General features: G+C 43.9%; 1 pseudogene; it reads right to left on the reverse strand.

Annotated features, from left to right (window-relative positions):
• Positions 1–7,697: 7,697 nt before the first annotated feature.
• The window catches only part of LOC138247445 (chemerin-like receptor 1), a 28,105-nt pseudogene continuing 11,858 nt past the window's right edge, over positions 7,698–23,944 (reverse strand).

Here is a 23,944-nt window from a genome sequence, read left to right on the forward strand (position 1 = left end):
GAAAATATGCGCTCCCCACCAGAACCCCCGGCGGCGACTTTAGCGGAGGTTTGATGAGATCCTAAATGCTGTACTAGATATTAAAGTGACATTGAAACCTAAGATCGATGCACGACGAATAGATATGGGCCAGGAAGCAAAGCAAAACACAAATGATGGACAGAATGCGGAACCAATCAAACATTCACCCCCAGTCACAGATCTGGGTTTAATCCATCGTTCTTTTGCTCACCATGCCACCCCAGTTTAGACTCATCCATATGCAAATCAGTCTTGACCCTGTTCCTCATGGGAACAGTCAAGCCCGAACTGCCAGGCCAGGTCCTCCCTGGACCGGAAACAAGCATCCTAGGAACGCAGGAAGATCAGAAGAAACTGAAGAAACATGTCGAGGCTACAGAATCTACAGCGGCCTCCCTTAGACCTACGATCTCAGACGCCACCACCCACATCAGGGCCTTACAGAGGAAGGTGGCTCAACTACAACAACGAGCAGAGGATCAAGAAGGCAGATCCCACTGCAATAATATACACATAGTGGGTCTCCCGGAACGAGTGGAGGGCCCCAGCATGGACACATACATTGAAGAATGTCTTTCAGAAACAGTACTTCAGGGTAAACATTCAACATTCTTCTCAGTGGAGAGAGCTCACAGGGTCCAAGGCAGACCTCCCCCCTCTGGGGGTCCCGTGGCACCCTGTGGTGGCCCGCCTATTCAAGAGATCATAAATCACAGGTATCCCGTGCAAAGAGTCCGTGGATGGTACAGCACTCACAGATGCACATCTACCCAGATTACATCTTGGAGGTGAAGCGCAAGCGATCCTCTTTCCTATTAGTCAAACACACCCTAAGAGAACACAATATTAAGTATGCATTGCAGTTCACTGCAACGCTTCGAATCCTGGATGATGGAGTTACCACATTCTGCAACACACCAGAGGAGGCATGGGCATGGATGGAAAACATAGGCATATCTAACGGGACAGCAGAGGCATCAGCTCGGTGCCAGGGGGCATGAGACATGGGAATTGGGGTGCCGGCGGAGGGTGCCAACGGGCCCGACTAGGAAGCAGGCAGCCAGGGAGAGGACGCAGGCGGTGGCAGAGGAGGAGCAGTGGGCTTCATCGCCATCCCCGCCCACCAGGCGCACTCAGACAATGAAGATCTAGGGACTGACTGGGTCCTGGTGGACACACTTCTGGGCGGCCCTGTAGTGACCCTGCAGACAGCGGACGAGATGATTTAAAAAATGACTGAATTAGCAGATGAGTTGGTGTAAGTACTGCCTGAAATAGAGACAAATAGGACTCAGTCAGGGGAGCTCCACCTAAATATGCACATAATACGAGGTGGGGCATGTGTCGGCATTATAAGGGTTGGATCCTGTAAAGCAAGAGATTTGAGGATACTCATATAGCCTTCTGACTGTGTTCCCCCCAAATACATGAAAGGTGTATCCAACGTTGATCAGTTGTTAACTGTATTACTTGTGTGCATCATAGTGCTACTAGCTGATTGCCCATTGGCGCAGCAGCCTGGGACTGGAGAGTTTGCTGCCACACTTGGCTGTTCTAATGGTTTAATGTATTTACAGTTGTTTGCACATATATGGGTGTGTGATTGAAGGGGAACGGACTGGAGATGAGCGAGAAGCTGGTGGGTAGCACCATGGGTAACGCTTGAAGTGCTACACACTCGGATTGACCCTGAAGGAAGATACGCAATCCTGGAAGGGAGTTTAAACGATGCACCAATCTCAACAGTCTCCCTCTATGCACCCAGCTCCAGCCAAACCACGTTTTTACAAACAATTACTACAGCACTCTTACGTAATATATTGGTGCCATGCTACTGGGGAGGGGACTATAACTGCATCCTGGAAATAGATCTAGGCCGGTCACGCCCACCAGTATCCGGGGCCCAGTCCACGACTATCACACAACACTTACAACGATGGGCGACACATAACAAGCTTACAGATGCATGGAGGGGTCTATATTCCACTGCCTGTGAACATTCCTATTGCTGTGGCTTGCACAACTTACACACTAGAATAGACCTCTTTTTACTGTAACTCAGAGGCACTAATGAAGATTGGTAATGCACAATACCTCGGGCGCACACTATCAGACCACTCTCCCCTGCCGTTATGGTTGACGTGTTACTGAAAGCCCCAGTGCATTGCTAAGTGGAGACTTCCTACGCCATCCCTACAAGATGGTCATTCAGGGACTCCATTAGGGACCACATTGTGGCTTACTTTGAAACAAACACAGGCTCAGCTACGGACGCAGGGTTTGATTGGGATGCGTTCAAGGTAGTACTTAGAGGACACATGATAAAAACAGCGTATGGCCTCAGGCTAACATTACGCAGGGAACTTCGAGAGTTAGAATCGGAACTGCCGAACTACAAAAAACCCTTACCAACAAACGGGTTGGCGGCAGCTCCCCTAGCGAGAGCCCACATTGCATATAAGGAGGCCTTCATGGGCTTAGTAATGTAGACTACAAGGAATACCAAGCACAGGAACACTTGGAGGGTGATAAAGCTAGCAAACTGTTAGCTTGGCTCCTGAGATCTGATGCTGTCCGTGTCCCAATCACTGCCATTCAAGATGGGGGTGGACAGCTACTTAACACACAGGTGTCTGTTAGCTCAGCCTTCTGCTTATATTATTCCAAACTATATTCCGTCCTGGAGGAAGCCGAGGGTGCCCACATTGGATCATTCTTGAACAGTATTAACATACCACGCATAGCATCAGAAGCCCTAGAGACCCTGGAAACTACTTTGCAGATCTCAGAAATAGAAGAGGCAATCAAACACATGGCACAAGGTAACACCTTGAACCAACTGGTGGCCGATCAAATTCTATGCCACATACCAAACGTTATTGTGCCCCCAATTATTGGCAACATACAACACTACATATACCAAGGGAATCGTGCCTGTATCCATGCACGAGGCGACATTGGTAGTGATACCCAAGCTGAGTAGTGACCCATTACTGATGGGGTCCTACCGCCCTCTATCCTTGCTCAATACAGATTATAAAATACTTGGCCGAGTACTGCCAAATAGATTGACACCCATAATTAGAGGAATGATTCACCCTGATCAGAATGGATTTATTCCAGGAAAGAACACGCTTATGAATCTTCGTCAACTGAGTACACTGCGCTGGGAATATCTGAAGATGGTATTAAGAAAAATGGGCATTGGACCCTGCTTCCTTAAATGGATCGCCCTCCTGCACACACTCCACTGGGGAGAGTGAAGACAGATAACCTGATATCAGAACCGTTCAACATCGAACACGGGATCCGTCAGGGATGCCCCCTGTTGCCAGTGCTCTTCGTATTGGCGATGGAACCCCTGGCTAACGCTCTCCGGGTGCATGCATCTGATTGGGGCCTACAGGTGGGAGATAGTTGGCCTATCATATCATTATACGCTGACAACATACCAGTATATCTACACAACGAGGTCAGGGCATGAGACCAATTGATGGCTCTCCTACAACAGTTTGGCAGGGCGTCCGATTTATGGGTAAACTGAGAGAAATCTTGCTTATTTCCCCTAGCACCACTATCTGAATAGCAACGGGAAAGACTTCCGTCCACTGCCTTGACGTGGGCCTGTGATACCATTAAGTACTTGGGGGTTAGAATATATCACTCGGAAAGGGACCTTATAGATGCATACATGGGCAAGGCTTTAATGGATGTGAGGTCTTCACTGCAGTTTTGGATGTCCCTACCCCTCTCCCCAATGGGCAGAATCGCCATTTCCAAAATGCTAGTGCTTCCTAGGCTACTATATTTTTTCTCAGCCATTCCAGCCTTGCTACCACACAAAATGTTCAGTAAAAAGCCCTCTATGCTGATAACGTTGATATGGCGTAAGGGCAGGAGAAGGGTGGCAATAGACAAACTATATATACCATTGTCAAGGGGGGGACTAGGTGCACCAAACTACGAGCACTACTACGCAGCTGCCCAACTTCAATGGCTTATGCACTGACTGGTATCGCATAACCAGAATGAATTAGGAGATAGCTCTTGAGACTACCCCATCCACTAAGATATTGAGGTGGATCATGAAAACTTACTCAGACACCTCAGGGAAGGACACCAGCGTCTTAATGGGAACTGCCAAGAAATGTTGGAATACATATACTCGCACCAAACACCACAGATTCCCTTATGCACCGGGGCTGCCGCTATGGGTACTACCAGGATGCACAGACATGTACTCTGGGCCGGACGCAGTTGCCTGGGAGGGAGTGGGCATAACAGAATGGGGAGACTTCTTTGTGGATTGGATTTTGGCAATGTTTGATAGTTTGATGGAGGACAACGGCATATCACCAGGCACCTTCCCAACATATGGCGCAATTATGCGATACCTCAAGCACTACTGGCACAAAACACAAGGGGAACCAACTCCATCTGCACTACTCCAGACATTGTTAACTCAGGGGGGCCACAACGAGCTGTCACCAACATATATAGTGCTATACGTATGGACAAGGAACAATCCCTTCAGGCGCTCAGTTTACTGGGATTCAGCCTTCCATATACCGCTTACAGACAAACAATGGTCGCAAGGCCTCTCAGTACCGAAGATCATATCTACAAACACCAGGCTTGAATATACACCATTCAATTACCTGCATCACACTTACCTCGCCCTCAAAAGACTGGCTAGTATGTACCTGTGAGCAGAGGATACATGGCCAAGGTATCAATCAAACAAAGCCGATTTTTTGAGCATTGTATGGACATGTGCCCCTGTGATCACCTGCTGGGAGTCCATAACCGGGATTTTCAATACAATAACAGGGAGCAAATACATAGGGATGGGGTGCATTACATAATAGGCATCATGACCTGCATAGCACAACACAAATCTATTAACAAATTAATGGATCTGGCACTGATCCTGGCAAAATGCAGACTTGCAATCTGCTGGAAACCAAGTACAGCACCACATATCACACTGTGGCTATCAGACCTGTGGACAGAGATACTCGTGGAACAGCAAGTGGCACTCACAGCTAGCCCGCACAGCAACCCCCCAACCAGGCTACCAAACTGACAGCAACATTGAGAGGAGTTTGAAAGACAATTGATCATGCAGGGGTCCCGGGCGAGTACATCACACCAAAAACCGAACACAACATGAGGCTACTCCCTGTACACCACCCCTGCGCCACCACAATGTACATAAAATACTGTTCAATCATAATTTCTGATACACCCCCCAGAGTTTAAGGTTGTAAGCAATTGTTGTACAGGTTGCTAGTGGTACTGCACATACATAGGTATGACTGTAGGAATCAGCACAACAGCAAGCGCAAATAGGAGAGGAGGTCACATCATATGTATCACAAGTAAAATGTATATAGTTAATGGACCAATTACCAACAATGTGACTGTAAATCTCTTGACGTATGCTTCTGTGACAACTGTAACAGGTATTTCTTACTATACTGTGCACCCTTTTTGTTTCTTAAATAAATAAAGATTTATTTAAAAAAAAACTTTAGCAGTGCTGGTCTTTGACTTAAGTCATGTGGAAAATGGAGATATGACCACTGCAATTGAATTTTTTTAAGTTATTGTTCATATTCTAATCAATGTTGTCCCAGATCAAACACTATCCAGTCAAATATTCCTGGAGAAAGGAATGGTCTAGTACTGTGGTTTTTTACCTTTTGTCATCTGTGGACCAGTGGTGTAACAAAGGTCCGCGCAGTCCCCACACTCCAGGGGGCCTGCTCAGCACAGTACACTGTACACAAGCGGTAGGCTCCTGACTGGGTCAAGGGGGGAGGTGGCCCCATACAGACACTTTGAAGAGGAGCCCTCTTAAATTATGTTACGCCACTGCTGAGGAGCCCCACTTTCTCTTTACTGGATTCCAAGCAATCCCACTGAATCACTGGAATCCGTATACTCACTCATAGTTGCAGACACAAGCATTCATCAAACAAATACACAAATGATGAAATGATGAAGATCTGGTGGTCGAACCTTCACCAACATAGCTCCTGAAGCATGGACCGACCTTCTACTGAAATAAGAGCTTCCCCCTCACCTCTTCCATTCTGCCAAAGGATGAAGACCTGGCTCTTCGAGTAGTCCCACTAGGCACTAGGTGTGCTAGACTCACACCTGCCCAGTGCCAGGAGTTCTCCTCCCACCTTGATAGTGCACTCTACAAATCTGCATGCCGTAACATAAAATTAAGGGACATATTTAAGAAAAGTGGTGCTGCACACAGTGCAGCACCACTTTTTGTACGCCCCTTTGCGCCCCCTAACGCCACCATATGTGAGCTGTATTTAACATATGGCGCACCATGGCGGTAGTTAGGGGACTGGCATCATAATTGAAGCAATGGTCTGCCTCCTTTTAACGCCTGCTCTTAGCAGGCATTAAAAGTGCTGAAAAAATGATGCAAAAAAATCTCTTAGATTACTTTGTTCCGTTTTTTCAGCCCCCCTAACAGGGGAACGCTCCCTTTCCATACATTATGCCTAGTGCAGGCATAATGTAGTGCAAAGGGTTACAAAGAGGTGTGATGCATGTAATGTGCCACTTTGTAAATATGGCATGGGTATTTTGGCCTTGTTGGGCCACGCTAGCGTAAAAAAACGAAGCTAATGTGGCACAAGGAGGCGCTAGGAGCTCTTAAATATGCCCCTAAATAGTTCATATGATTCTCAAACAGATATTAAAAAATATAACTTTTAACTTTAATGGAAAGGTTGGAGCTCTTATAAATTCATTTGAATCGTCTATATTATAGTTTGATGCATTTACACTAATCCTCCAAATCAATCTGACGATATCAACTTAATTTTTAGCCTCCAATTTCTAATTCCAGAACATTTTAAATGTTTTAATTTTATATATTGCTCTTTATTTTTATACACTTAGTTAATTTGTTAATATTATTTCATTTTCTAAGCAGTCACAGTCCACCAGAGTAGGCGTTGTGGACAAACAGTTGTCCCTAGATCACAGGTTAAGAATCACTGGTCTAGTGGAGAACTTCATAGGCCATATTATCTACATGCATTTAGGAACCTAAGAAAATAAAAGAGACAATATATTCTCATGGGCATCATTCATGGGCAACCAGAGGTGGCATCTGCTAGCCGTAGCTTGCCCTTTTTGCACCCATGGCACTATCCTTGCTACTCTTAATCCCAACGATCATGAAGGCCGGAGCAGGGTTAACATGCAAACCGGACTCTTACTAATACAATTAATATTTATATTTCCCCTATTTTGTCTAGCCCTTACCACGATGAGCATTTAGGAACCTGTTGTGTTGCTTCAACATTTTCAGCGGCTGAGCATGTGTACTGTGCTATTCAGGCTTGATATTTACAAATATTAGTAAGTAATTTTATCCCTCAGCACATCAGATCCTCCTCCTCACATCTTGAGTTCTGCAATAAACTGAAGACCTGGCTCTTTGTATAAGTACCTTGGGGAACACACACTTATACAGCTGCCTAAGCACCTGGATGCCCTCTTGGATGATTAGTACACTATACAATTCAACTTAACATAACATTACATAACATAACATAAAAGCAATGATCATAGTTTGCTCTTTATATCATCCCAGATGGATCTCAGAACTAATTCAGTGATCATACTTTTAACTTTTCCAAACTTTTTATTGACACCATACAAATTTCCGTTAGTAAGTTTAAAAGACGCAGAATATTCACCTTCAATAGAGTTTAAGTGGTTTTGACAGATTAATGATTTATCTGACTTCACCTGACAACTCAACAGGTGGCTAAGCCAACTAGGATATGGGCAACAGAAACATTGCCTCACACAGCTGTTTTGTTTCACATGTTGGGAAATGTTTGTAGAACACCAGAACTAGCTTCACTCTTGTATACCAGCTTTCTACAATAATATATTTAGAGAAGGGTGCTTACCACCTAACTGCAGCCATGACAAATAACTAAAATGCTTGTTTGATGACTAGGCCTTAGAACACACTCCTTGTAAAGCTCTGGAAGCTAGTCAACAAGTACGGCAACCCTATTTCTGCATAAGGAAATCATCATCAAGGTGCATCACAGTCCATGAAAGAGATCTTTGGTTTTCAAGCAACAATCTGTACAGGCATCTGTTGGATTTCAGGCTCAGTTGAGTTACTGGTGTCATCGGCAAAGACTTGACTGAGAATTGAAAGCAGCGACTGCTTATGGTGATGACTCTTCAGGTAGCCCATGAAAAAGTAGAGGAATGGGTTGACGCAGGCAGTGAAAAAAGCTACAAAGTTAGCAAACTTAAATCCTGCTTTCCAAGCTGTTGTTGATCCATAGATCACCTTCAGCAAGAGCAACACGTGGTGAGGGAGCCAGCTGACAAAAAAGACAACGACCACTAAAGTAAGAAGCTTTAGGGCACCTTTGGAGGTCTTCACCTTATTCTGCTTTAAATGGGTCGCCAGAATTAGGTTACACACACTGATGATGACGACGGGGATAACAAAACTAATGATGAATCTAACAACATGCAAAACATGCTCTTTTTGTTTACCTAGTTCTCCTGTGTATTCACAGTCAGTCCATGACCCATATTTATAGGCTGTGAAGTAAAGTGCATAAGGCATACTCATAGCTGTTGCCAGTAACCACACCACAAAACAGATGATGACACTAAGCTTGATATTTCAGTGGATCCGGCACCAGATTGGTTTGGTCACCATGATGCCGCGATCAATGCTGATGACCATCAGTAGAAGGACACTGGCAAAGAGATTGAAGAACTTTATGAAGCAGTCTTTCCAAAAGGCCAGTCAAATAACATGCCTTCTCTGATGGCACTGAAGATACGCGTGGCACAGAAGAAGAAGTCGGCCACAGCCAGATTCAGGTACCAGATTGTGCAGACGGTCTTCTCCATCTTGAAGCCACCCAACCAGATCACGATCCCATTGCCGGCAATTCCCGCAAAGAAGATGATCATGTTACCAATGCTTGCTGCTATATGTATTCCTTTTGTCAGTTCACTGTCATTATTGGCAGGTATTGTTAGCATATTGTAGGGTGTAGAGTTGTCAGCAGCCATTCCTTCCTGTCAGAATGAAAAGTTGGCATGACATCAGTCAACGAATAGGAACACAACATCACAATAACATTGCAACCAAAGAATCATCAAGACTCAGACTTACTCTGCCACTGGAATAATGTGTCAAACTAAGCAGCAGGATAAATAATTATAGAGGAAAGAATAGGCACAGACTCTAGGCACCTGGCCCCCGCATTAGCATTGTATGTAGCCATCTTAACACACAATGATGCACAGAGTGTAGCACTGCTACAACAAAGTAGATGTCTTAAGGATGGAACGTGTGGACATTCAGAAGATTCTATCACAAAATGTAATTCAACTGATTCGTTATTGCATGGAAGCACATGAAAGCTACTTTATCCACATTGTATTTTGTAATTTTGGAGTAAAACTGTTTCTGTAAATACATTATAGCATTCAGAATAAAGGAAGCTTCCATGTGCTCACTTCTTGCAATAAAAGGTAGCCCTCTTTCGCTCTGTGCGTCCTACTAGCATATTAGAGGGTTTTAAGGCTTCTGAAAACAATTGATTTCAGAAAGAAACAGCTGGGTGACCAGTATTGCACCTTACATAATAAGCACATGCATCACTAAAAAGGACTATTGTTACCAAGACATCTGGTGTTCAAACAAGGTTTGGCAAAGCCAGTAGGTTTCACCTATACAAATCATGTTGACTTCGTCATTTTGTTTTCATATTACAGAACAGATGAGCTGCTGTGCAATATAACTTAAAGTACAAAAAAAAAAGAAAACACCATGACACGGACAATAAGTGAAACTTATTGGTTTTGCCAATGCTCCTTTAAGCAAGGTGTAATTTCAGCGCAGGAAGCGATGAAGCCAGGCTAAAGGAGGATTGAACAAGCCCTTTTCACTTGTGTCTCATCCGTGGGAAACAATGCGCTGACGGGAGAGCCGGGCTCCCCAAGCCCAAGTCAGCTCATCCTCAAACCGAACCAGGCTCTACTTCTGTGATGGAAAACGTGGAACATTTTGGAAAGTCACACCTCGACAACAGAATGAGATACCATACCAATGGGACACTGTGCGCTGCTCTGATGAAAACAACGCTCACACACGTAAAATAATATGACAGTGGTCGCATAGTGTGGCAAATAAGATAAAGGATGATGTCTAGATCCCTTTCAGATAGCATATGCCACTCATTATTCTAGCAGATAGACTGTTCCGCTCGTGCAAATTATATTTAAAAACAAGCATTTGCAATGCAACGGTCTCGCACTTGCTCATGTTAGAGCTATTAGCGTTGTAAACTCTTAACCGCCTTTTCTTAAGTAAAACCCATTGCGATTGCGCTGAAATTGAAAACCAAAAAACTGAGCGCGATCGCACTATGTAAAACCCAGCGTCATCACGCTGTGTGGAAAAAAAAAAAGATAAAGTATTCCGGAAACCAGGCTGAAAACATAGATTTTCAGTAGTTGCGCTCGAGGAGGGCTAGGCACCGGAAAAGGCATGACGTATGCATGCCTTTCACTAATGAAATCAAGCAGATTTTAAAAGGCAAGCCCACGAACCAATAAAAGTGACAGGTGTGACATTGCTGTGGTTAAAAGCCCAAAGAGAGATTACAACAGGGACGGAGCGATTGTGCGCTCGACCCTTATCAAGCCAAGGATGTCCAACAGCACATGGTTTCGTTCATTTACTCCAATCATTTGCACTTGTGAACATGCTCCTGTAACTCTCCAATAAGTCTATTACCACGGTGCACAAATGAGATGTAATTGTTAACACAGTTTTGCATACAATGAAAAGAGTTTAATGTGTTCACTGCTTGCAAAAGGGCCAGCCATGCGAGAGAGACTCATCCATTAGCCTCCCTGGTCAAACAAGAAGACTTCTTCAAAGGCAGGATATGCAGGAATGCACGGATGAGATCAGGTGATGAAGGTAAACTTGTTAGCGGCATCACAGAGCGCAGAGGACCCTTGGTGCAGGAAGGTGGGGAGAGGGGTCAAGACAGTGCTGGACATAGAGAAGGGGTGGCTGGAACACAGAACTGCCACATATTTCACACATATTATACCCAGTTTGCTGATAATGTTGCTAAGCTTTTAATGAAAAAGGACATGCTTATCTATTACACTTTAATAGGGAGAGTGCAGTCAAAAGTTGGAAGGGTTCTTATGCATTTCATTGAAAAATTCCTGCTCTTACCAATGCGACAGGTTTACATGGGTAATTCAAATTGATTCACCGGTACCGCAATGAGATGGTGGGGACATTTTAAACAGGTCAATTATGTCTTTTATTGAACAGCACAGATAACGCTAATATTTTTAAACAAGATGCGATAATCCTAATATTTTGAAACAGGGTGCTGCACAATTTCCACGTTTGGAGCACTGCACTTCACACAAAACTAAGAGCCATGAGAATACAGGGTGTGCATAGTAACACCTTGGTGTGGGAAGGAAGAGGCAACTGCCTGGTGAGAAAAATGTGAATACAATATCAATTCCTTCTTAAATGGGTTGTGTTTGTGACCATTTTGTGAGGGGCATAAGACCTTTAATAATGCCTTGAACAAAAGCAGATTCCAATGCAAGGAAACATTACACAGTACAGCGGATACACAGACAGCAGTAACTTGCAAACTGAGAGGAGGCGCAGGCTTTGAGTGCTGGGACAAAAGTAAACAAGCAGGAATAGGCCATGCAGAACTGATGCAAGGGAAGTCGGGAAATATAGTAAAGTCCGGCACGATATTGAAAGAGTGCCGGGATGCATGCATCAAATCTTTCTTCAACATTGTGGGGGGTCATTATGACCCTGGCAGCCAGCGTAAATATGGAGGAAAGTACTGCCAGCAGGCTGGCGGTAATTTTCTCCATATTATGACATTGGCGGTTTGGTTAAGCCAAACTGCCAATGTACCACACCAACCGCGACGGCGGTAATGACCGCCAGGCTGGAGACTTCACTCTCCAGCCCGGTGGCCGTCACTTGCCTTCCTGTGGGATTATGACCCCGCCTACCTCCATGGTTTTCGTGGCATCCTTACCGCCACGAAAACCATGGCGGTAGGCACTATCAGTGACAGACCAGCTCCACCCCCTACACGCCCCTCCCAACGCACACACACACGCACACACCCATACCAACATACATTCATGCATGCATACATCCATTCACACACACACCCGCATACACTTACATACATACACTCACACAATCATTCACACAATTCACATACACGCACTCACACATCCATACATGCACACACACACAACATGAAACACACACCTGCATACACGCACACACAGACATACACACACCCTCCCCCCCACACACACACACACAACACCCCCCAGCCCCCTCCCCTGTCGGAGCACCAACTTACCTGTCGTCAGGGGGTCCTCCAGCAGGAGACGGGACAGGGCGCTGCTGCCAGCAGAACACCTCCAGACAATATTAATGTCATATTGCGGCTTACGGCAGTCTACTGGTGGCAGCCCCACCTTACCGCCATCCGCCGGTATGGCCACAGCTGGATTTCCGACATCCCTCTGGCGGAAATCTGGCTGTGGTCATAATATGGTGGATGGCTGGTGGCCGCAGCGATGGACGAATGGACGGACGGCTGCAGTCTGAGGGAGTGTGCAGGCTCCAAGAGGCTCAATTTCAAATACCTTGCAGCCTGATATTTAAAACCCTTTTAGAATTGCAAATGCAATTTGCAGCAACGGGGTTTGCAACAGCAAATGTACTCTTTGCAATACACAAACGCCAATTGATTACCTAGAAAAGTTTTACAACACCTGAAATGACTTTTCAAAACCTTTCTAAATTACAAATAAGTGGGTATGTAAGAAATGTCCTCCTACTAATGAGTTGCAAAGTTAAGTATCAATGGTCTGTAACTGCAATTACCATTGCAAAGCCTTGATCTTTTAATGACCTCCAACTTGAGGTTGTAACTGATTCTTAAAAGGGAACCTTCTATTTGGGAATTGTATTGGTTATCTTGGGCGGAGTAGGCAGTGGTCCATGGGACACCTGCCTGCTTCCCGATTATTTTTTAAACAGGAGACATTTAAAAAAAAACAGAACAGTCACAGGGGTGCGAATTGTGACCTACCTAGTTAAAATTCATTAAGCACGCTGTTTTTGTAAACCTCCTGTGCCTAGACAATTTGATCTATTGGTACATGATTTGCATCACAAATTGCACACACATTTGCAAACCAGTCACTGTAGAACTTTAACATCCAAGTCTGCAAATGAGTTTTCATTTATCAGGCCCTTATATACCTCTAAAGAGCAAAAGAGTATACAAGTAGGATCTATTGCACAATTTATCTTCTCAGATCCATCATCCCTTCAACACTGTACAGCTGTGTATCCCATGGCTCTGGTATAGGTCTACAAGGTTTGGCTTTCCCACCCACGGGTGCACATACTGACTTCAGTAGACCATTGCTTGAATGGGGAAGTCCAGTTTACTATAGCCCCACACAACCCTGCAGAGCATACCTGCTAGGTGGTGTTCATGATTACTAACAGTCCCTTAAAGGGACCAGGGACACAGTGGTAATTTAAAGACAATTTTGTTCTTTAGAATAGCACACTATGGGGGTCATTCACCGCCAACAGGCTGGCGGTGCTTCCGGGGGCATTCTGACCGCGGCGGTAAAGCCGCGGTCAGAAAAGGGAAGCCGGCGGCTTCCCGCCGGCTTCCCGCTGCCCCAGGGAATCCTCCACGGCGGCGCTGCAAGCAGCGCTGCCATGGGGATTCCGACCCCCTTCCCGCCAACCTGGTTCTGGCGGTGACCTGGCTGGCGGGAACGGGTGTCGTGGGGCCCCTGTGGGCCCCTGCAGTGCCCATGTCACTGGCATGGGCACTGCAGGGGTCCCCTAACAGGGCCCCACATAGATTTTCAGTGTCTGCGTGGCAGACACTGAAAATCGCGACGGGTGCAAATGCACCCCTCGCACCCCTTCCACTCCGCCGGCTCCATTCGGAGCCGTCATCCTCGTGGAAGGGGGTTTCCCGCTGGGCGGGCGGGCAGCCTTCTGGCGGTCGCCCGCCAGCCCAGCGGGAAACTCAGAATGACCGCCGCAGTCTTTTGACCGCGGTACGGTCTTCTGGCGGTTAAATGACCCCCTATGTGCATTTAAAAGTATTTATTTCAACAGTCTCATCCTGTTGCTTAGTACATGAGTAATGACCACACTAAATCTAATTGAAACACGCTTATACATGTTACTAGCAAAGAGAATAATATGAAGAGTTCTAACATGATTAGAAAAGTCCCAGCAGCCTAACACCTTAATGACTACTTCTGTGTGCTAGACTATGAAAGTATGAAGTAGCTCACTTGCCTCTTGAGGTTCTTCGTACTCAGAGAACTGCATACCTGTTCACAGTGGATCAGCTATGGTTATCACACTTCAGCTGGGAGATAGTGTTCCCTCGGAAGGAAAACACACATCAGCAGGGAGCAGCTTCTCACCTCTCTGTATCAGTTCTCAGCAAAAGAATGGCTGCTGTGGCAATCTGACAGGAGCTCGCATGATAACCTAGAGAAAAGCATCTTCCATTTACTGGTACATTCACGGGGTTTATAAAGGTTTGACCACTGATTTACCCTACATCGAGGGACATTCCATAAATCTGAGACATAACTGGTATGAACCAGCTTGACGAAAATACTTCAACTCGGACTACATGCTTATTTTACACATACACTGTCATACCTTGAATTGTAAATATCATGTAGCTTTTAGCAGACCTGTGTCACCTTCTCTGTTTGCAAAGTAATTGTTTCGATTAATTTACATTTTCACAAGTTCTGGGAAAGATAATGACATGCTGAATGTAGACCAAAGGCAGACAGGCTAACTTAACTTGCTCAAAATGGAGCCTGACTTTGGGAGTGTGGGACTGTACAATCTAATTGAAATAGGGGCAGAAGAGATAGTTGTGCATGTAAAATTATAGAGAACACAATAAATGCAAAATAGAATATATTGATCCAAGTAAGATTGTAAAAGGTGACCTGGAGAGACTTTAAACTCTTCTGTATAATTCTGGACTTTTTGCAACATCTCTAAAGTTTCAAAAAGTCAGCAAATATTGTAATGGCAAGATATGAGCTATGATAAGGACATACCAGCTAAGAAGGGTAATTGTCAAGATAAGAGTTTACAGCTGCTGTTTCCATCGACATAGAAAAGCAACACACTGGACTGAGAATACTTTTTTCAATGTTGGAGGTTATTAGGTCCTAAAGTAAGCTTATGTACACTCAAAACACAACCAAGGTAAATACAGTGGCAATAATATCAGAGGAATGACAGGTTTATAAGGGCACGAGGCAAGGTTGTCCCATGTCTCCACTCATTTCTACTCTGCCAATTGATCCATTTGCCAAACAAATGAGGGCCGACAAAGACAGCTTAGGCCTAGCGATTCTGGACCATAAACATATAATCTCATTGTACGCAGATGATGTGCTGGTGTATGTGGAAAACGTGGAGACTGCACTACCTTGGCTATTAAACAAATTAGAGTATAATAGGACAGTGTCCATCCTAATCATGAATAGATCTAAACCATGCATTTCCCCCATAGTTTGGCAAGAAGAAGAGACAGATAATTGGCCAGGCAATGAGGCCTCACACTGGCGCAACATATGTTTAAGTCCCACGGCATAATTATTTATAGATGTGACAACAATATTTTTGCAGGTAATTTTGATAAATAGCTAACATCTCCTAGGGTTCCGTCAGCTTTTGCTCAAAACTCCTTTTGACAGTGATGGGTACAGTGACACTGGCCAAAATGGTGCTCCTGCATGCCTGTTATATCTGTTTACCAACATGCGGGTGGTACTAGGGAGGATGCTCTTTACTGACCTCAAAACAATACTATCAGAACTAATGTCAGTCAGAGACCGGGTGGTTTGGTGAAACTCTACTTACCCTTAGCTGTAGGAGGTCTGGAAGTGTCTGTTATACCTGACATCCTTGGCGTGGTATTCCTCCAAACTCTTTGCCTTCACCCCTCCTGTTTGCTGAATTAATTTTTCTTGACTTTAGGACTCTGTGAACATTATTACTGCTAGCCAGTGCTAATGTGCTTGTGCCCTCTCCTTCAAACATGGAAAAATTGGACTAGACATAATCAGCACATTTCATTTACTTGTAAGTCTATACTAAATGGTACTACATGTACCCAGGGCCTATTAATCAATTGCTTCTAGTTGATCTGCCGCACTCATTGTGCCACCCACGATGTAGCTTTTTAAAAAATGTTTCAAGTCTGCCACTGCAGCCTGTAGTGCCGTCTTAAATTACCATTTTGACTGGGCCAGACCTAAACCTTCCTTTTTAATACATTTAAATCACCACTGAAATAGGCCCTAAAGGCTCATAGGACAGGGTACATTGTATTTTTTGTAGGACATGTGAACTTATGTTTTACATGTCCTGGCCATGAAAAACTCCTAAAGTAAATTTTCATTCTTGCAAGACATATCTTCCCCATTGACCAACGCTTAATAAATGTTAACTTTGGATTGGGAGCAGATAGAGATATGCTGTTTACACTCAAATTAATTAAAATTTAAATCCTCTTTAATGGTAAAGTCAGATTTCAATTTAGAATTCTCAAAATGCCACTTTAAAAAAGTTGGCATTTTCTTATTCCAACCACCTGTCCTTTTTGGTAGTCTCCTGGGTCACATGACTGTGAATGCCATGTCGGTAGAGTTTGTGTATTGCTTCCAGATAGTAACATACAGGGGACTAAGGTGAGTACAGGATAGGAACAGGATGAGCTATCCTGGCAGGATAACTGGGGTGGGACTGTACCCCTCCCCACGTACACTTCAAAAGGCTTTGCCTCCTGCACACACAAAGGAACCTGACACCAGGCCTGCTCTGCCTTTAGTCACGTCCTTACCGATAGATCCTTGACAGGGCCAGGGGAACAACTTTCCAGAGCCAGATATGGGGGTAGGACAGAGAGTGGCCCCACAAAAAGGCTGGCACCAGGTATAAATATTAGACTTCCAGAGCCACTTATCAGAACACTCCTGGTCTTGTGGAAGTTACAGAATAAGGCTTGTCTTGCTGCCCTGCTGTTTGAAGGACTGCATTGCTCTCTGTGGAGGAAAATGGGACCTGCTTGCTACCCAGAGTGAATCAAAGGGTTTGTTGGCTGACCTCCTGTGTGAGCTACAGGGACACAACAAGCATAAGAGACCTCCCTGCAACTACCCAGTTTACTTGCTGCAACTGTACCTGCCTGGGTCTGCAACTGGACCTGCCTGAGCCCTGCTGCTGGCCTCTGCCTGGGTAAGTCCTGATCCCCAAGTGCCTCCCAGGTCCTGGACCTTTTGCTGGCATCAGAGAGAACACCTCCTTGTCTAACTGAAGGTTCCAGCAAATCCAGAGCAAAGCAGCACAGATCCCTACAAACCCTCACCACGTAGCTGAAAGCTTCAACAGTAATTGCACAGTGCAACGAAGAGCCTCACTGCACAGCTGAAAGCTTCATCAGAACCAACACCCAGCAAAGCAAAGTCTTGTCACAAAGCTGAGAGCTTCATTAGAACTGACACCGAACAATGCAAAGCCTTGCAAAGCTTCATCCTACAGCTGAGAGCTTCATCAGAACCAACATAGAGTGATGCGAAGCCCTGCCAAGCCTCACCACTCAGCTGAAAGTTCCATCGCAACTGACCCTGAGCTATCAAAAGCCACTCAATGCCTCACTGCATAGCTGAGAACTTTATCTGCACAAACACAGAGTGACGCAAAGATTGCAAAACAGCGCCATTCAGACCTCTCATCAAGAATATAAGGTACAACTCCAGCAGACCAAAATCAGTCCTCTGCCAGGCCTGTGCTCCTTTGTGGTCAGCTTGAACATGTGATTTTGTCACGTTCCAGTGTGACTAGTTACGCATAGTTGGTGATTTCTGCTTCTTGGCACTATTTTGAGGTAAACCTTTAAAAGTCAATATCTCCAGTTTTACTGATTCCATTTTTGGATGTTCTTTTTTTTCTAAATTAGTTTGGGATTTTTCTTGTGTTTTCACTTCTTTACTGTTTGTGTGTTGCATGAATATTTTATACATTGCCTCTAAGTTAAGCTGAACTGCTTTCTTCCAAGCTGCCGGAGGGTTTAGCACAGATTACTTTAGTGACTTTTATGGTTCTCCCTGACAAGTATTATGGTTGTTGCCTGAGTGGGCCTCCATCCCTCTCAAGCAATCTCCCAATTTCTCACAGTGTCTAATTTCAAATCCTATTACCTGGCTATGCAGGTTCTGACTATGTGACTGCAGGGTTGGGAAGCACACCAATAAAGGAATACATATAAGGGCAGCAACATCGGAAATAGTCACAACTTAGATGATCAAGGGTGGCTAAATACTTTTGGGGCCGATATGGACAAAAAGTAGCAGATGCCAGGTCCCCTCTCTGAAACTCCTGATATGGTATATTCCCAAACTGGGTGAGCAAAAACACATATAATAGACATACTGAAGTGGAAGCCGAAGTTAAAGCAGAAGGCTAGCTATTGGACACTACCAAAATAGTACATTTGCTTACCTTCAGGAGCGGTATGGGATCCTCGCCAAGCAGTTCCTAACACATGCAGCACAGAGATGGAGGAGATTGAGATGGATCAGGTACTGCACCAGATATGGTCACAACGAAGGAATCAGAACATAGTTTCAGCTTTGTACATGGAGGTCAGAGCTCTACAAGCAAAGAGGATGAGGGACTGAAACAGAGATGGAAAGGTGACCTTGGAACAGAGATCACTCATAGGGAATGGCAAATGGAACATCTGAGTTATTGTAATTTAATTACATACATCATACATACGTCACCTGGCATGCCAGAATAGAATGTATCCTCACATCTCACACATACCCTAGGTGCCAAGAGGTGGAAGTCTTCTTTTAACAGATGACTTAGTCATGCCAGATGTTATACCCATTCAAGATAACAGTTACCAACCAGGTTGTGTAATAATAACAAAATATAATAAATTTAATTCTAGGATTTGTATAGCATGGCTAATCAACTTGAGGGTATCCATGAGCTGTCCATAGGCATGGGGCGATTAAGTGATTTGCCCAGAATCACAGGACGTTGAGTCAATGCTGAGACTTGAACCTGGTTCCCTTGCTTCAAAGTCGTCAGCTCAGGCCATTATAGCACATCCTCTCCCTACAGGGAAGGCTTACACAACCTCAAAACATGGATGAGGCTGGAGGATAGGACTGATGAATTTCCTTAATGGTTGTAAAAAGTATGGTCACAATTTGAGGTCAATCTGTCTCATCTAAATATTTTAGTTAGTCCTTGTTTCTATTAAAAATATTGATGAACTGGGCAGAAGGCATGTTCATAAAATTCCTAGTAAAGCCTGAATCAATAAGCATTGCATAGGACTGAGAACCAAGAGCGCAGTTATCTGTATGTGTTTATGCATAGGAAGGAAAGTGTTTGCCAGAATGTGAGAGGCCACAAAACCGAACTCAAATTCATGCTCTCACTGTCTGCCAAGCTCAGTCTTTTATCAGCCTCTCTGATGTGGCTCTCAAACTTTTAGGTGTGAACTTGGATTTAGGTGAGTATTCCTTCAGAAAATGCCTTGTTTATTATTCTGAAGACAAAGATTCGATGAACATGGTTGTTCACTTTCTTCTTCAGAGAGTGCCCAGTGTAGCTCTTCAGTTTTCATAAATTGCTCCCTATCTGCCCCTTTCTTATCCTTGATTGCCATGATGTTATGCTCTCTTTTATCTACTTTCTTGCTTCCATAATCAGTGAGCCAATGATACAATTTGACCATCAAATCTGTAAGTTCAGCTCAGGTGTCCCAAGGATCCATTACATGAGAAACTCATCCCTGAGCCATTGGTAAAAATGTGTTCTCATCTTTCCTAGCCCTCAGAGCAGTTGACAGATGTGAAGTTTGTCATCAGATCAAGTCTTTCTTGCTTCATATTTAACAATTCACCATCCAGTTATTCCTCAAAGATATGTTTAACTGTAATATTTTTCATCTCCTCTTTACATCATATAATGGTAAATCATCTCACTCTTATAAAAGTATGGAACAAGAGGTCACCATCCCAGCAAGACAGGAAAGGACAAAATCAACTTTAAATTTGCCATTTGGGAGTGATGTTGATTTGCATATGACATCTAGTGCACACTGTTTCATGAAACCCACTGTATACATTTTAGCACCAGCAAAAAACATTCAGGAGGAGCTATCTTTACTGCTGCTGGGGTACCACCTTGATGAGGAGTAACATCATAGCCATTTGTGGAGATGATACCTGATAAGACAGCAAAGCTAAAAGCAGTCCTCTCCCTACCCAGAGTTATAAGATTGCCCGGCGAAGTTGGGTGTGTTGCCATGGACGATGGGAATAAGGAAGGAACTGGCATTGTGAGCATGGCTAAAGCTTGTAACCCATCAAGAAACGAGGCAAGAGCAGCTGTAGTAGCTTGTGCTCGCACATCTTCCTGTCATACCTTCTTGTGGTCTTCATGCATAACTACCACCATAGTTGCTGGGTTAATAAGGATGATAGCCTGGGGCACATCAAACAGATATTTTCCTCATGCATAGCTATGAAGCTAGTCCCTAGACCAAACAGGGTGATGGTTTAGGGGTTCCATCAGTCAAGCAACAGCGTTTTGTGTGCTTGTTTTCAAGTTAAGCTCCAAATCAAAAACCTATTTTCTGCATCAATGATGAATCCCACCGCCCTCTTCTGTCTCCACTGTCCCTGTGAATGAAAAGAGTTAGCGGACAATGCAGGCAGGGATAAGGGGAATGGGATGAGACAGAAAGAAAGGGCACATTCATTATTTTGAAAACCTAAGGGCCTAATTTAGAGTTTGACAGAGGGGGATACTCCATCCTAAATGTGATGGATATCCTGCCCGCCATATTGCAATCCCACTATATCCTATGGGAATCGTAATATGTCGGACTGGATATCCGTTACGTTGGATAACCTGTCCGCCAAACTCTAAATCAGGCCCTGTGCCTCAAAGTTATCATGGCATCAGTACTGATGCCATTTAACATCTTTTTATATGCCACAATACATTGTAGCTTTAGGGTTGATGAGATGTGGAATGGAGCAGAGAGAAATGAGACATATAACCACTCCTTATGCTCACCACTACTAATTTGCGCTTCTTTCTTCAGACAGTCTATTAATATGGGATATGACTGGAGTCTGTAGGTCATTAACCAATGTGATAAATGAGAAAGAATCATATTTTTGATACATTCAAATCAACCAGCAGCTAGATGCCAAGCACCGAGTACATCTGAAATGGATGGACCTGACAGCTATTTGAAACATGCACAGAAGCAAAACAATTATGTTGGGGTAAGTATCAGCAGACAGTGAAGAACTGAATATCGGTATTTATGCCATATTCTAGGATATATACATATATTTCTGCGAGATAGCTACAGGATCATTGGGAGCAGAGGTTTGAGTATCTGATGGATCACCATAGTTTCATGTTGAAAGTGACACATGGCCTCTGTGTATGTAAATCAGTTCTATAAAACGGTAATTGAAATTTGCTGAATGTGGGTTTTACTAATCCATATGACTTTTTGGCAGGGAGAATATTAGTAGAGACCAGAGCAGGGGCGCAGTAAAAGTGAAACAAATGATGTGTGTTAAATACTGGTTAACAAGTAACAGTTTTATCCTGTTTTTGAAAGTGGGTAGAGAAGTTGTGTTACCAATGGCAGAAGGAAGGGTGTTCAAAACCTTGAGTGCACAGCCAAAGAAAGATTGGTTTTGTTAGAAATGGTTTATTCATTGGCGTTGACGTTAGAACGCCAGAAGTAATAAAGTGTCTAACTTTAGAAAATCAAATGCATATCAGAACAAAAATCACACTCAAATTTATGAAAATACAGTAAAATGCAATGAAAAATTTACATCAAATCATAAAAAATCCAAGGGAAGGCCGGAGAGATCATATATTTTTCAAAGACTTAAGAAAAAATACCACCAAGAACTGAGAAGCAGAAATTCATAGTCCGTAGTTGTACTAGACATGATAGTCAGGTACATCAAGCAGATTGGCCCCCGCTAGAGCCTTGATGTAGGGATGTTTTTAAGTCCACATATTTTCCTGAAAAAAGAACTCTCCCTCTGTGCTTAAAAAAACTGAAATTCAGTGTGACGCTGTGGAAACTGCAAGTTGGATACTTTTCATGGTCTGTCCTTGAAGTTCTGGAGAAAACGTTTTGAATATGTTCTCAAATTCTTTTGGTGACCAAACAACCTCTGGAAAACACTTCTAAGGCCCCAGGATATCAGGGGAAGTACTTAAAACTCTCAGGGTGTCGGGCATATGGCTACAGCAAAGTCTGGTCCAGTTCATAGAGGTGTCCTCTTCATTTATGTATGTTCCTGGAGCCAGTATTATGATTCTCTGAGATCTTTCTGACCTTTTTTTCAAGTGGAAGGGTTCAACCTACTCAGGTTCTTCCCACCGGTCACTGATGCCAAGCAAAACAGGTTCATTCTACCTGAAATCCTTTCGCAAGCCAAGCAGTGTTCTGATGGTGGTGCTTGGGATACCACATTTATGTTTGGCAATAGCTAGTAGATGGGGGCTGACTCCTCGGCACTCCCTAACCAATGGTATAAAACTTCCCAGGGGCAAAAATACCCACTTTTTCGGCATGTACTGTTTACTTCACTACAAACAGGTCCATTATTCCGTGTACAAGGGCATTTTCAGGATGGCAAATGTGTTCGCATCTAGCAATAAAATCAAGTTTGAAGCAGGCACTGTACCAAAAATAAACCTGGGGAGAGACATTTGGTAGGACAAATGCAGGATTCTTCAGAAAGTAGACAGGGATACTGTCTTGGAATTCTGTTCTCTTCCTTTCATGTGCGCCTCAAGTGTTACAAGTGGCTCATCAGACCTGTCAAGCAGTATTTGATAATGTGTTGCCACAGGATGCCCAAAGCCCCCACCATGTATATTCTGTAGAGTTCAGAGAAGTCATGTTTGCCCATTGAGGTCAGCCTATTGTTTGATTCTGGGAGTAATTATTACACAACTCTTGCTGGGCTGAACAAGGGCTGAGAGAAGATGGAGAGTTAATGCAAATTTACCTCCAGTAACTTTGGGCGAGGAAAAAGTAAATCTCTATAAAAGTTAGTCTTCCTTATTATTTGTTAAAAATCAGATATCATAATTGAATTGGAATTGTATTAAGGGTGAGAAATAGTGGTTTGATAATTTTTCTATCTGTCCCATTCCAGAGTTGCATTATTAGCATCTTAAGCTGCACTCTGGTTTTCTTTGTTATACAGCTAGATCTCCACAGTGAAAATAACTTTTAGGGCCTTGTCACTGAATGTTCCATGTAAATGTAATGTTGCACATGCCCCACTTTAAAATATCTCGCATCCTACATTGTGGACTGCAAGTCCTACTAAGGATGACTTACTAATATTTGAAAGGGCGGGTATTACCTGTCAAAAAGAGTTATTTTAAAAGGCAGCTCTGCAGGTTCTACACTGCAGCAGACAATCTACAATGGTAGCCCTAAAGCAATGTTTTCATTTGTCACACTAGTGAATGTCACAATAAGTGCTACAGTCCACAGGTGACTGTCAACTTCTCCTTCCACCAGGGCCAGACTGGGGAACCAAAAGCACCCTTTTAAAAAATGATCAAACCAGTCTTGTTGACTTTGTCTCCTCATACTATCTCTTTCCAGCCTCCCAGTCTCACTCTCCTTTTAGCTTCTCT

This window comes from Pleurodeles waltl, chromosome 7 (assembly GCF_031143425.1).
Source record: "Pleurodeles waltl isolate 20211129_DDA chromosome 7, aPleWal1.hap1.20221129, whole genome shotgun sequence".
Classification (NCBI taxonomy): Eukaryota; Metazoa; Chordata; class Amphibia; order Caudata; family Salamandridae; genus Pleurodeles; species Pleurodeles waltl.